Raw genomic sequence first — 11,656 nt, 5'->3', positions numbered from 1 at the left:
TCTGGGTTCTCTATTCTATTCCATTGGTCTATGTGTCTGTTTTTGTGCCAATACCATACTGTCTTGATGATGACAGCTTTGTAGTAGAGGCCAAAGTCTGGGATTGTGATGCCTCCCGTTTTGGTTTTCTTCTTCAATATAACTTTGGCTAAACGGGGTCTTTTGTGGTTCCATATGAATTTGAGGATAGTTTGTTCTAGTTTTGAGAAGAATATTGGTAAAAATATGGAACGCTTCACGAATTTGCGTGTCATCCTTGCGCAGGGGCCATGCTAATCTTCTCTGTATCGTTCCAATTTTAGTATATGTGCTGCCGAAGCGAGCACCCTCCTTAATACTTCTTTACCATTTAGCCAATCCCCCACCAACAACTCTCAGTTTTTTATCTGTACTTGAGTCTCTTATTTTTTGTCCCACTCCTTGTTTTTATATTACTTTTGCTTCCTTTCCCTTATGTTCATCTGTTGTGTATCTTATATTCCATATATTAGTGAAATGATAAGTTTTTTTGCCTTTCTCTGACTAATTCGCTTAGAATAATACCCTCTAGTTCTATCCACGTAGTTGTAAATGGCAAGATTTCATTCTTTTTCATTGCTGAGTAATACTCCACTGTATGTATGTATGTACGTATGTATGTATGAACGTATGTGTATATGTTTGTGTGTATATATATGCATATCTACATTCTTTATCCATTCATCCATCGATGGACATTTGGGCTCTTTCCATACTTTAGTTATTGTCAACAGTGCTGCTGTAAATATTGGGGTGCATGTGCCCTTTCAAAACAGCACACCTGTAATCCCTTCAATAAATACCTAGTAGTATAATTACTGGGTCATAGCATAGTTCTATTTTTTATTTATTTAGGAACCAGCATAATCTTTTCCAGAGTGGCTGCACTAGTTTGCATTCCAACCAGCAGTGCAAAAGAGATCCTCTTTCTCCTCATCCTCGCCAACATCTGTTGCTGCCTGAGTTGTTGATCTTAGCCACTCTGACTGGTGTGAGGTGGTATCTCATTGTGGTTTTGATTTTATTTCCTTGATGATGAGTGATCTTGAGAATTTTTTTATGTGTCTGTTAGATATATTGATGTCTTCTTACAGAAGTGTCTATTCTTGCCTTTTGCTCATTTCTTCATTGGATTCTTTGGTTTTTTTGGGTATTGAGCTTGATAAATTCTTTTATATTTTGGATAATAACCCTTTATCTGATATGTCATTTGCAAATATATTCTACCATTCCATTGGTGGTCCTTTAGGTTTGCTGATTTTTATTTCCTTTGCTGTGCAGAGGCTTTTGATTTTGGTGATGTCCCTATAGTTCATTTTTGCTTTCCTTGCCTCTGGATTCATGTTGAATAAGAAATTGCTGCAGCCAAGGTCAAAGAGTAATTTGCCTGCTTTCTCTCCAAGGATCTTGATAGCTTCCTGTATTACATTTAGTTTGTTCATCCATTTCGAGTTTATTTTTGTGTATGGTGTAAGAAAGTGGTACAGATTTATTTTTCTGCATATGGTTGCCCCGTTTTCCCATAGAGAAATGCTCACCATCTGCCAAAGAGACTGTCTTTATTCCATTAGATATTCTTTCCTGCTTTGTCAAAGATTAGTTGGTCATATGTTTGCGGGTCAATTTATGGGTTCTCTATTTTGTTTCATTGATCTCTGTGTCTGTTTTTGTGCCAGTGCTATACTGTATTGATGATCACAGCTTTGTAGTAGATCCTGAAGTCTGGGATTGTGATGCTTCCAGCTCTAGTTTTCTTTTTCAGGATTTCTTTGTGTATTCGAGTTCTTTTTTGGTTCCATACAAATTTTAGTATTGTTTGTTCTAGTTCTGTGAAGAATGCTGGTGTTATTTTGATAAGAATTTCATTGAATATGTAGATTACTTTGGGTAGTATCAACATTTAAAAAATATTCGTTCTTCCAATCCCTGAGCATGGAATATTTTTCCATTTTTTGTTTTGTGTGTCTTTTTCAATTTCTTTCACAAGCTTTTTATGGTTTTTAGTGTATAGATTTTTCACCTCTTTGGTTAGGATTATTCCTTGGTATTTTATGGTTTTTGGTACAATCCTAAATTGCATTTCTTGATTCCTTGATTCCTCTTTCTGTTGCTTCATTATTGGTGAATAAGAATGCAGCCTATTTCTATGCGTTCATTTTACATCCTGCAACTTTGCTGAATTCATAAATCAGTTATAGCACTTTTTGGTGAAGTCATTTCGGTCTTCTATATAGAGTGTCATGTCATCTGCGGAGAGTGAAAGTTTGACTTTCTCCTTACCAATTTGGACGCCTTTTCTTCCATTTTGTTGTCTGATTGCAGACACAAGGACTTCCAATACTATGTTGAATAATAGCAGTGAGAATGAACATCCTTGTTGTGTTCCTGAACATAGGGGGAAAGCTCTCATTTTTTCCCATTGAGGATGATATTAGCGGTTGGTCTTTCATGGTTGTTAATCCATTTTGAGTTTATTTTTCTGTATGGTGTTTGAAAGTGTTCCACTTTCATTCTTTTCATGTTACTATTCAGTTTTCCCAACACCATTTGTTGCAGAGACAGTCTTATTCTCTTTGGATACTTTTTCATACTTTGTTGAAGATTAATTTACCATATAGTTGTGTGTTAATATCTGGTTTTCCATTCTGCTCTATTGATCTATGTGTCTATTTCTGTGCCAATACCATATTTTTTGACAAATATAGTATTAAAATGTAACTTACATTTTAGAATTCTGATGCTCCAGTGTTAATTTTTTTTAAGATTTCTTGGTTATTTGGGATCTTTTGTGATTCTATATGAATTTTAATATTGTTTTTTCTACCTCTACAAAAAAGGCTGATGATATTTTGATGGGGGATGCATTAAATGTGTATGTGTTTTGAGTAATATAGATACTTTAACAACATTTGTTCTTCTGATTCATTAGCATGGAATGTTTTTCTAATTCTTTTTGTCCTCTTCCAAGTTTTTTCATCAATGTTTTATAAATTTCAGAGTACAAGGTTTTCTTCTCTTTGGTTAGGTTTATTCCTAGGTACTTTTATTTTTTGGTGCAGTTGTAAATGGGATCAATTCCTTAATTCCCTTTCTACTGCTTCATTATTGGTGTATAGAAATGGACTATCAGACAAACCAAATTTTAAACTAAAGACTGTAACAAGAGATGAAGAATGGCACTGGATCATAATAATGGGGAAAATTAAAAAATATCTAACAATTGTAAATAAGTATGCACCCAACGTGGAAGGACTCAATTATATAAAATAATAACAAACATATCATTGACATTATACAATAATAGTAGGGAACTTTAGAATTCTCCCTTAGATCAATAAAAAGATTATCTAACCAGAAAATCAGCAAGGAAAAAAATGGTCTTGAATGATATACTGGATTAAATGGATTTAAAAGGTATACTCAGAACATTTCTTCCTAAAGCAGCATAAAACCGTCTTTTTAGTGCACATGGGATATTTTACAGAATTATATCACATACTAGTTCACAAATCTATTCGTAACAGATACAAAAAGTTTGAGATAATACCATGTATATTTTCTGACCACAACTTTATGAAATTTGAAGTCAACCACCATAAAATATTCAAAGTCCACAAATATAAGAAAGTGAAACAACACAATAAATGAGTCAACCAGGAAATGAAAGAAGAGATTATAACAAATACATTGAAACAAATGAAAATAAAAACCTAATGGCCCGAATCCTTTGGTATGCAACAAAAGTGTTCCCTAAGGGGAAGTATATAGTAATGTAGACTTACCACACGAAACAAGAAAAATATCAAATAAATAGTCTAATCTTATACCTAAAGGAGCTAGAAAAGAAAAATAAACAAAGCCTATATCCAGCAGAAAAAAAAAGAATAATAAAGATTAGAACAGTAATAAAATTAAAAACCAATAGAATAGATAAACGAAATCAGGGGCTGGTTCTTTGTAAAATTAGTAGGATTAATAATAACAATAATAATAATATACTAGCTAAATGTATCAAAATAAATGAGAAAGGACACAAATTAACAACATGAGAGAGGAAAAATAGCAATCATAAACACAGAAACTCAAGTATGAGAAAATATTATGAAAAAACATTGTCAAAATATTTGAGAATTTGAGAGAAATTCATAAATTTCTACAAACATTTAAGCAACTCAAACTGATACAGGGAGGGAAAAAACTTTAGCAGACTGATAAACAGCAAAGAAATATAATCAGTAATAAAATACCTTTAACAAACAGAAGGCCAGGATGAGAAGCCTTCACAGGAAAACTTCAGCGAACATTCAAAGAAGAATTACTTCCCTTTATACTCAAACTATTCCAAAAAATAGAAAAAGAATGAAAATTTGCAAACTTTTTGTATTGGGCTAGTATTACCCTGATAATAAAACCAAATAAAGTCTCACTAAATTATAGAACTATAAGCCAATATCCCTGAGGAACATGAATGCAAAAATTCTCAAAAAATCTTTGAAATAAAATCCAACAATACATTAAAAAATTATTTGCCACAGCCAAGTAGAAATTATTCCTTGGTTGCAACAGCAGTTAAATATGTGCAAATCAGTAAACATGATGTAACACATTAATAAAAAAGGATAAACCTGTATGATATTTCAGTAGATGCAGAAAAAAACATTTGACTAAGTACAACATACATACATAATAAAAACTCTCAACAATGTAGGTTTAAAGGAAGTATACTTCAACATAATAAAGGACAGATATGAAACACCCAGAGCTAATATCACTGTCACTGCCGGGGGGGGGGAGGCGGGACTGAGAACTTTTTCTCTATAGTCACTAACAAGACAGGGATATTCAGTCTTACCACTGTTACTTTAAAAATACTCGAAGTACTAGCCACAACAATCAGACAAGAAAAAGGAACAAATGGTAACCAAATCAGCAAGAAAAAAGTAAATCTTTCACTATTTGAAGGAAATATGATACTTTATACTGCATTTCAGTAAAAAAAAAAAAAACCTACCAGAAGTGATACAAAAATTCAGTAGAGTTGCAGCATACAAAATCAATGTATACAACACTTGCAATTCTATATACCGATAATGAAACAGTAGAAAGAGAAAATAAGGAATCATTTCCATTTATAACTGCAACTAAAAGAAACTAAGAATAAACTTAACCAAAGAAATGAAAAACGTGTACTCTGAAATCTTTGAAACACTGATAAAGAAACATGGAAAAGGACAAAAAGAAATAGAAAAACATTCCATGCTCATGAATCAGAAGAACAAATGACACATCCATTTGAGTGATAAATGTTTCTCCATCACCTCACTTTAAATATGCAGTAGTTGGGATTCCTGGGTGGCTCAGTGGGTTAAACATCTGGCTTCAGCCCAGGTCATGATCTCATGGTTCGTGGGTTCAAGCCCCGCGTCAGGCTCTGTGCTGACAGCTAGCTCAGAGCCTGGAGCCTGCTTCAGATTCTGTATCTCCCTTTCTCTCGGACCCTTCCTTGCTCATGTTGTCTCTCTCTGTCTCTCAAAAATAAACAAAACATTTATAAAAAATAAATAAATATGCAGTTGTCTCTAAATCTAAAATGAGTCTTTTTCAGGCAGCCTATAGAGGCTTCTTGTTTTTTTCAACCATTCTGACATCCTATATCTTTTTATTTGAGTATTTAGTTCATTTACATTCTGAGTGATTGTTGATAGGTATGTATGTTATGTAATTTTATTATTTGTTTTGATATGGTTTCTGTAGACTTCCTATGATACTTGTTCTTGTCACTTTGGTCTCTCCTTTGCATTCAAAGAGTGCCTTTTGATATTTCATGCAGGGATTTGTTAGTGATCGCAAACCCCTTTTGTTTTTGTTCCTCTGGGAAACTTTTTTCTCTCCTTCTATTCTGTAATATAGCCTTATTGGACAGGATTTTCTTAGCCTCAGATTCTTCCTATTCAGCACCTTAAATATACCATGCCCCTTCCTTCTGGATTGCCAAGTTTCTGTTGAGAAATCGCCATCTAGCCTTTTGGGCCATCCCTAGTAGGTTAAAGACTTCTTTTGTCTTGCTGCTTTTAAGATTTTTTCTTCATCACTATATTTTGCAAATTTAATTTCAGTGTGTTGGTGTTGGCCTGCTTTTGTTCTTCATGTTGATGGGAATTCTCTGTGTTTCTTAGATCTGGATGTCTGTTTCCTTTTTCAGATTAGAAAAAAAAATCTGCTATTATTTCTTCAAATAAATTTTCTGCCCTCTCTTCTCTGTCCCTCTTCTTCTGGGACTCCTAGTATACAAATGTTATTAAATTTGGTGGAGTCAGTGAGTTCCCTAATTCCATTTGAATGTTACATAATTCTTTACCTCATATGTTTAGGTTATTTTTTCCATTATTTTGTCCTCTGTATAACTATTTTTTTCTTCTACTTCTTCCAGCTTCCTTTTTATTATATCAAACCTGTTTCCAAATAATTTATTATATTCTCCTTTTCTGACTGATTCTTTATAAGCTCTTTTATCTCTGTGGGAAAGGTTTCCCTGATGTCATCTATTCTTTCTAAAATCTAGTGATTATCCTTATAATTGTTGCTTTAAATTCTCCATCAAATTGTTACTTATACCTGTTAAATTTAGATATCTGGACATGGCCTTATATTGTTATTTCATTTTGGGATGAATTCCTCCATCAAGGCATTTTGTCTAAGTCTCTGCCTTCTTATGTGTCAGAAAAGCCAATTATGTATCCTGTCCTTAGAGTAATGTCTTTAAGAAGAAGAGATCATGTAATTTTAGGTGCCTGTCTCTGGCTTGTCCTGTGTGTAATCTGCTGTTGAATTTTGGCTATTCTATCCATCAGGACTGTAGTCTGGAGAAGCTTTCCTTGCCTGAAGTCAGCAGTGTTTGGTCATTGGTCAGAATGTGGCTAGTTTTAACTAAGTGTGCATTTGTCTGCTTGTGAAACATGACCTGATATTACTTCCAGTAGAAAAGAAGACCTGAAAAATCTGGTCAGGAAATGTGATGTGGGCAGGGGCATTCTGTGGAATGGGCCTGCTCTGCTGAATCTGAGGCAAAGAGGACTGTTTGATTGGTTGTAAGAAAGTTATGCAGCTTGTTTCAGCCCTGCCGCATTGATTTATTTTTGAATGTTGACCTAATCTTGCATACTTGGAATATATCCTATTTGGACATATTGCATAATTATTTTTATGCATTGATGATTTCAGTTTCTTTGTATTAAATTGATTATTTTTTGCTTTAAGCTTATGAGAGATATTGGTTAGGAGCTTTCTTTTTGTTCCTGAATTTGTCTGGTCTTATTATTAGTGTGCAATGACATCAAAAAATTAATTGAGAAGTGTTCTCTCACAATCCACTTTCTGGGGAGAAGCTATTATATTATAAGTACTAAAATTTCAAATGCTAACTTTCCAACTTTGAGTTTCATATGACTTCAAAGGCTCAGCCATGCACTCTACTGCTTTAACTTGCAAATAAGTTCTATTGAGTAGGTTGCCTTTTAGTTTAGTTGATTGTTTCATTTTCTGGCCAGAAGCTTTTTATTTTGATGTATTCTGAAGAGTTTATTTTTGCTTTTGTTTTTCTTGGCTAAAGAGAAGTGTTCAGGAAAAAAGTTGCTACAGTCTGAATCCGAGAAATTACTATCTGTGCTCTTTTCTAAGACTTTTACAGTTTTAAATTTCACATTTAGGTTTTTAACCTATTTTGAGTTTATTGTCATGTTTGGTATTGAAAAAACTGGTCCAGTTTTATCCTTTTGCATGTGGCTGTCCAGTTTTCCCAACATCATTTGTTGGAAGTGACTGTGTTTCCCATTGTATATTCTTTCTGGGTTTGTTGAAGATTAAGTGAACAAACACTTTTCGGTTCACATCTAGGTTTTCTATTCTTTTCTATTGATCTATGTGCTTATTTTCCTGCCAGATTACCATACTGTTTTAATCACTACAGCTTTTAATATAATGTAATGTCTAAAATTGTGATAACTCAAGTTTTGTTTTTGTCTTTGTTTTATTTTTGTTTTCAAAATTCCTGTGGCTATTAAGGGTCTTGTGTGATTCCATGAAAACTTTAGGATTGTTTGTTTTAGTTCTGAGAAAAATGCTCTTGGTATTTTTAAAAGTTTATTTATTTGTTTACTTATTTACTTATTTTTGAGAGACAGAGAGAGACAGAGAGAGCAGGGGAGGGTCAGAGAGAGAGAGACACAGAATATGAAGCAGGCTCCAGGCTCTGAGCTAGCTGTCAGCACAGAGCATGACACAGGCTCAAACCCATGAATTGTGAGATCATGACCTGAGCCAAAGCCAGCCACTTAACTGACTGAGCCACTCTGACTCCCCCAAAGTATATTTATTTATTTATTTTTCCATAATATTTTATTGTCAAATTGGTTTCCATACAACACCCAGTGCTCTTCCCCTTAAGTGCCCTCCACCATCACCACCACCTCTTTTCCCCCCTCCCCCTTCCCCTTCAACCCTCAGTTATTTATTTTTGAGAGAGAGATAGAAAGGACATGAGTCAGGAAGGGGCAGAGAGAGAGAGGGAAGGAGAGAATCCCAAGCAGGTTCCAGATTGTCAGCACAGAGCCCAGTGCGAGGCCTCAATATCACAAACCATTAGATCATGACCTGAGCTGAAACTAAAAGTTGATTAACAAACTAAGCCACCCAGGCATCCCAGTATTTTGATAGGGATTGCATTAAATGTGTAGCTGCTTTAGGTAGTATAGAAATTTTAATAGTATTTGTTATTCTAATCATGAGCATGGAATGTATGTCCATTTTTTGTGTCATCTTGAATTTCCTTCATCAATTTTTTATAGTTTCCAGAGTGCAGGTCTCTTACCTTTTTGTTAAGCTTATTCTTAAATATTTTATTGTTCTTGGTGCAATTTTAAATGAAGTTGCTCTCTTCATTTCACTTTCTGCTACTTGAATATTAGTGTGTAGTAAGGTAACAAATTTATTTACATTGATTTTGGATCCTGTGACTTAGTGAATTCATTTATCACCTCTCATATTGTTTTCGTAGAGTCGTTCAGGTTTTCTATATATGATATCATGTCACCTGCAAATATTGAAAATTTTTCTTCTTCCCTAGAAATTTGAATGCCTTTACTTTCTTTTAGTCGTCTCACTCATATGGCTAGGAATTACAGTACTATGCTTAAGAGATATGGTGAGAGTAGATATCCTTGTCTTTTCCTGACCTTTAAGGAAAAGCTCTCAGCCTATAACCAGTAAATATTATGTTTGCTGTAAGTTTTTCATATACGACCATTATTATGTTGAGGTTTGCTCCCTCTAGACATGCTTTGTTGACGATTTTTTCATGATTTGATGTTGTACTTTGCCAAATGCTTATTCCCTGTCTATTGAAATGATATTTTTAAAATATTTTCCCTTGTTGATGTGATTTATCATGTTGATTAATTTGTGAATATTGAACCACCCTTGCAACCCAGAAATAAATCCCACTTGATTGTGTTAAGTGATTTTTTAAATTTTTTTGTTGAATTCAGTTTGCTAGTATATTGTTGAGGATTTTTGCATCTATGTTCATCAGAGATATTGGTCTGTATTTCATTATTTTCTTTTCTTCTTCTTCTTCTTCTTCTTCTTCTTCTTCTTCTTCTTCTTCTTCTTCTTCTTCGGTGGAGTCTGTATGTTCTTGGTATTAGGGTGACATTGGTGTGTTAGAATGAATTTAGAAGTCTTTCTTCCTCTTGTATTTTTTAAATAGTTAAAGAAGAATAGATATTAACTCTTCTTCAAGTTTGTTTAACGTTTATTTTATTTTTGAGAGACAGAGAAAGATACTGAAGTTGAGCGGGAGAGGTACAGAGAGAGAGGGAGACACAGAATCCCAAGCAAGTTCCAGACTCTGAGCTGTCAGCACAGAGCCCAATGCGGGGCTCAAACTCACAGGCCATTAGATCATGACCTGAGCCAAAATCAAATGCTTAACTGACTGAGCCACCAAGGTGCTCCAATATTAACTTTTCTTTAAATGTTGGGTAGAATTCACCTGTGAAACCATCTCGTCCTGGACTTTTGTTATTAGAAGCTTTTTGATTACTGATTCAATTGCTTTGATGCTAATCTTTCTATTCAAAATTTTCAGTTTCCCTTGCTTCAGATTTGTTAATTTATGTTTCTAAGAATTTATCCATTGCTTCTAGGTAGTCCAATTAGGTGGCACATATTTTTTATAATATTCTCTTACATTGTTTGTATTTCTGTGGAGTTGGTTGTTATTTCTCCCCTTTCATTTGTGATATTGTTTATTTGAGTCCTCTCTCTCTTTCTCTCCCCCCCCCTCTATTTGGTAAGTCTTGCTAGAGTTATTAACAATTTTGTCAATCTTTTCAAAGAACCTTCCCCTGGGGCTTCTGGGTGGCTCCATCAGTTGAGAATCTGACTCGTGGTTTCAACTTTAGGTCATGATCTTATAGTTCCTGTGATCGAGCCCTGCATTGGTCCCAAGGATCCTGCTTGGGATTTTTTCTCTCACTTTCTCTCTGCCCCAACCCTGCTTATGCTCTTTGACTCTCAAAATAAATAAATAAACCAAAAAAAAAAACCCCACAAATAACCATCTTCTGGTTTGACTAATCTGTTCTATAATTATTTTAATTTATATGTATTATTTATTTATCCGCCAATCTTTATATTATTATTATTATTATTATTATTTTATTTTAACGTAATTTTTCCTTCCTTCTGCTGGTTTTGGGTTTTGTTTATTGTTCTGTTTAGAAACAGTCCTTTAGGTGAAACTCAGGCAGTTTATTTGATATTTCATTTGCTCTTCAAAATAGTTATGTTTTGCTATATTTCCTTCTTAGAACTGCTTTTGCTGTATCCCGAAGGTTTTGGATTGTTGTGTTTTCATATTAATTTGTTTCCATGTAATTTATTATTCCTTATTTGATTTCCTAGTTTATGCACATTACATTATTTTAATAGAAGACCATGTTTATCATGATAAATGTAGAAAAATATTTTTAAAATAACATATTTGTGGTAAGACATAAATGCACTTAGGAGGAAAAGAAGCATCTTCATTATAATAAAGATGATCTGTAAAACCTGATAGTAAGCATTATACTTAATGGTGACATTTACAAAGGTATGGTATAGTGTTTTATTACAGAAAATTATATCTTTTTTGGAAGGAAGTGAAAAAAGTAATAGTGAAAGAAATCTTTGTTAAGAAAAATAAAATGGGAGTAAACAAACTATATATTAATATGTATTTTCAAAATTATAAAATTTAATGTGTATTGCATTGGTGTAAGTATATGCAAACAGATTAAGGGGCCAAGATGTTGAAATCCAGGATGAAATCCACATATTTATCAGTCAACTCATTGGTGATTTTTTTTTTTACAAAAGCAATGTTACAATGTAGGGAGAAAACAGTTTTCTCATAAATTTTGCTAGTTTATTGAATAGCCATGTAAAAAATTCTTGATGCTACTTTATATCATATAAAAAACAAATTTATATTACAAACTTAAATGTATACCTGAACCATTTAATATTTTACAAAAAAAGAGCCTCAAATGTCCATCACCTGATGAGTGGATCAAGAAGATGTGGTATATATATATAT

At 33.5% G+C, this 11,656-nt stretch overlaps 1 non-coding gene across 1 annotated transcript; it reads right to left on the bottom strand.

Moving 5' to 3' along the window:
- Positions 1-219: 219 nt before the first annotated feature.
- On the bottom strand, positions 220-326 carry LOC115284433. The gene has a single exon (XR_003905188.1). It is a non-coding gene; the product is annotated as a U6 spliceosomal RNA (small nuclear RNA).
- Between the last annotated feature and the right edge of the window lie 11,330 nt (positions 327-11,656).

This window comes from Suricata suricatta, chromosome X (genome assembly GCF_006229205.1).
Source record: "Suricata suricatta isolate VVHF042 chromosome X, meerkat_22Aug2017_6uvM2_HiC, whole genome shotgun sequence".
NCBI classification, from domain to species: Eukaryota; Metazoa; Chordata; class Mammalia; order Carnivora; family Herpestidae; genus Suricata; species Suricata suricatta.
The sequence above is the reverse complement of the archived record's forward strand: the minus strand, read 5'-3'. Positions and strand labels throughout refer to the sequence as shown.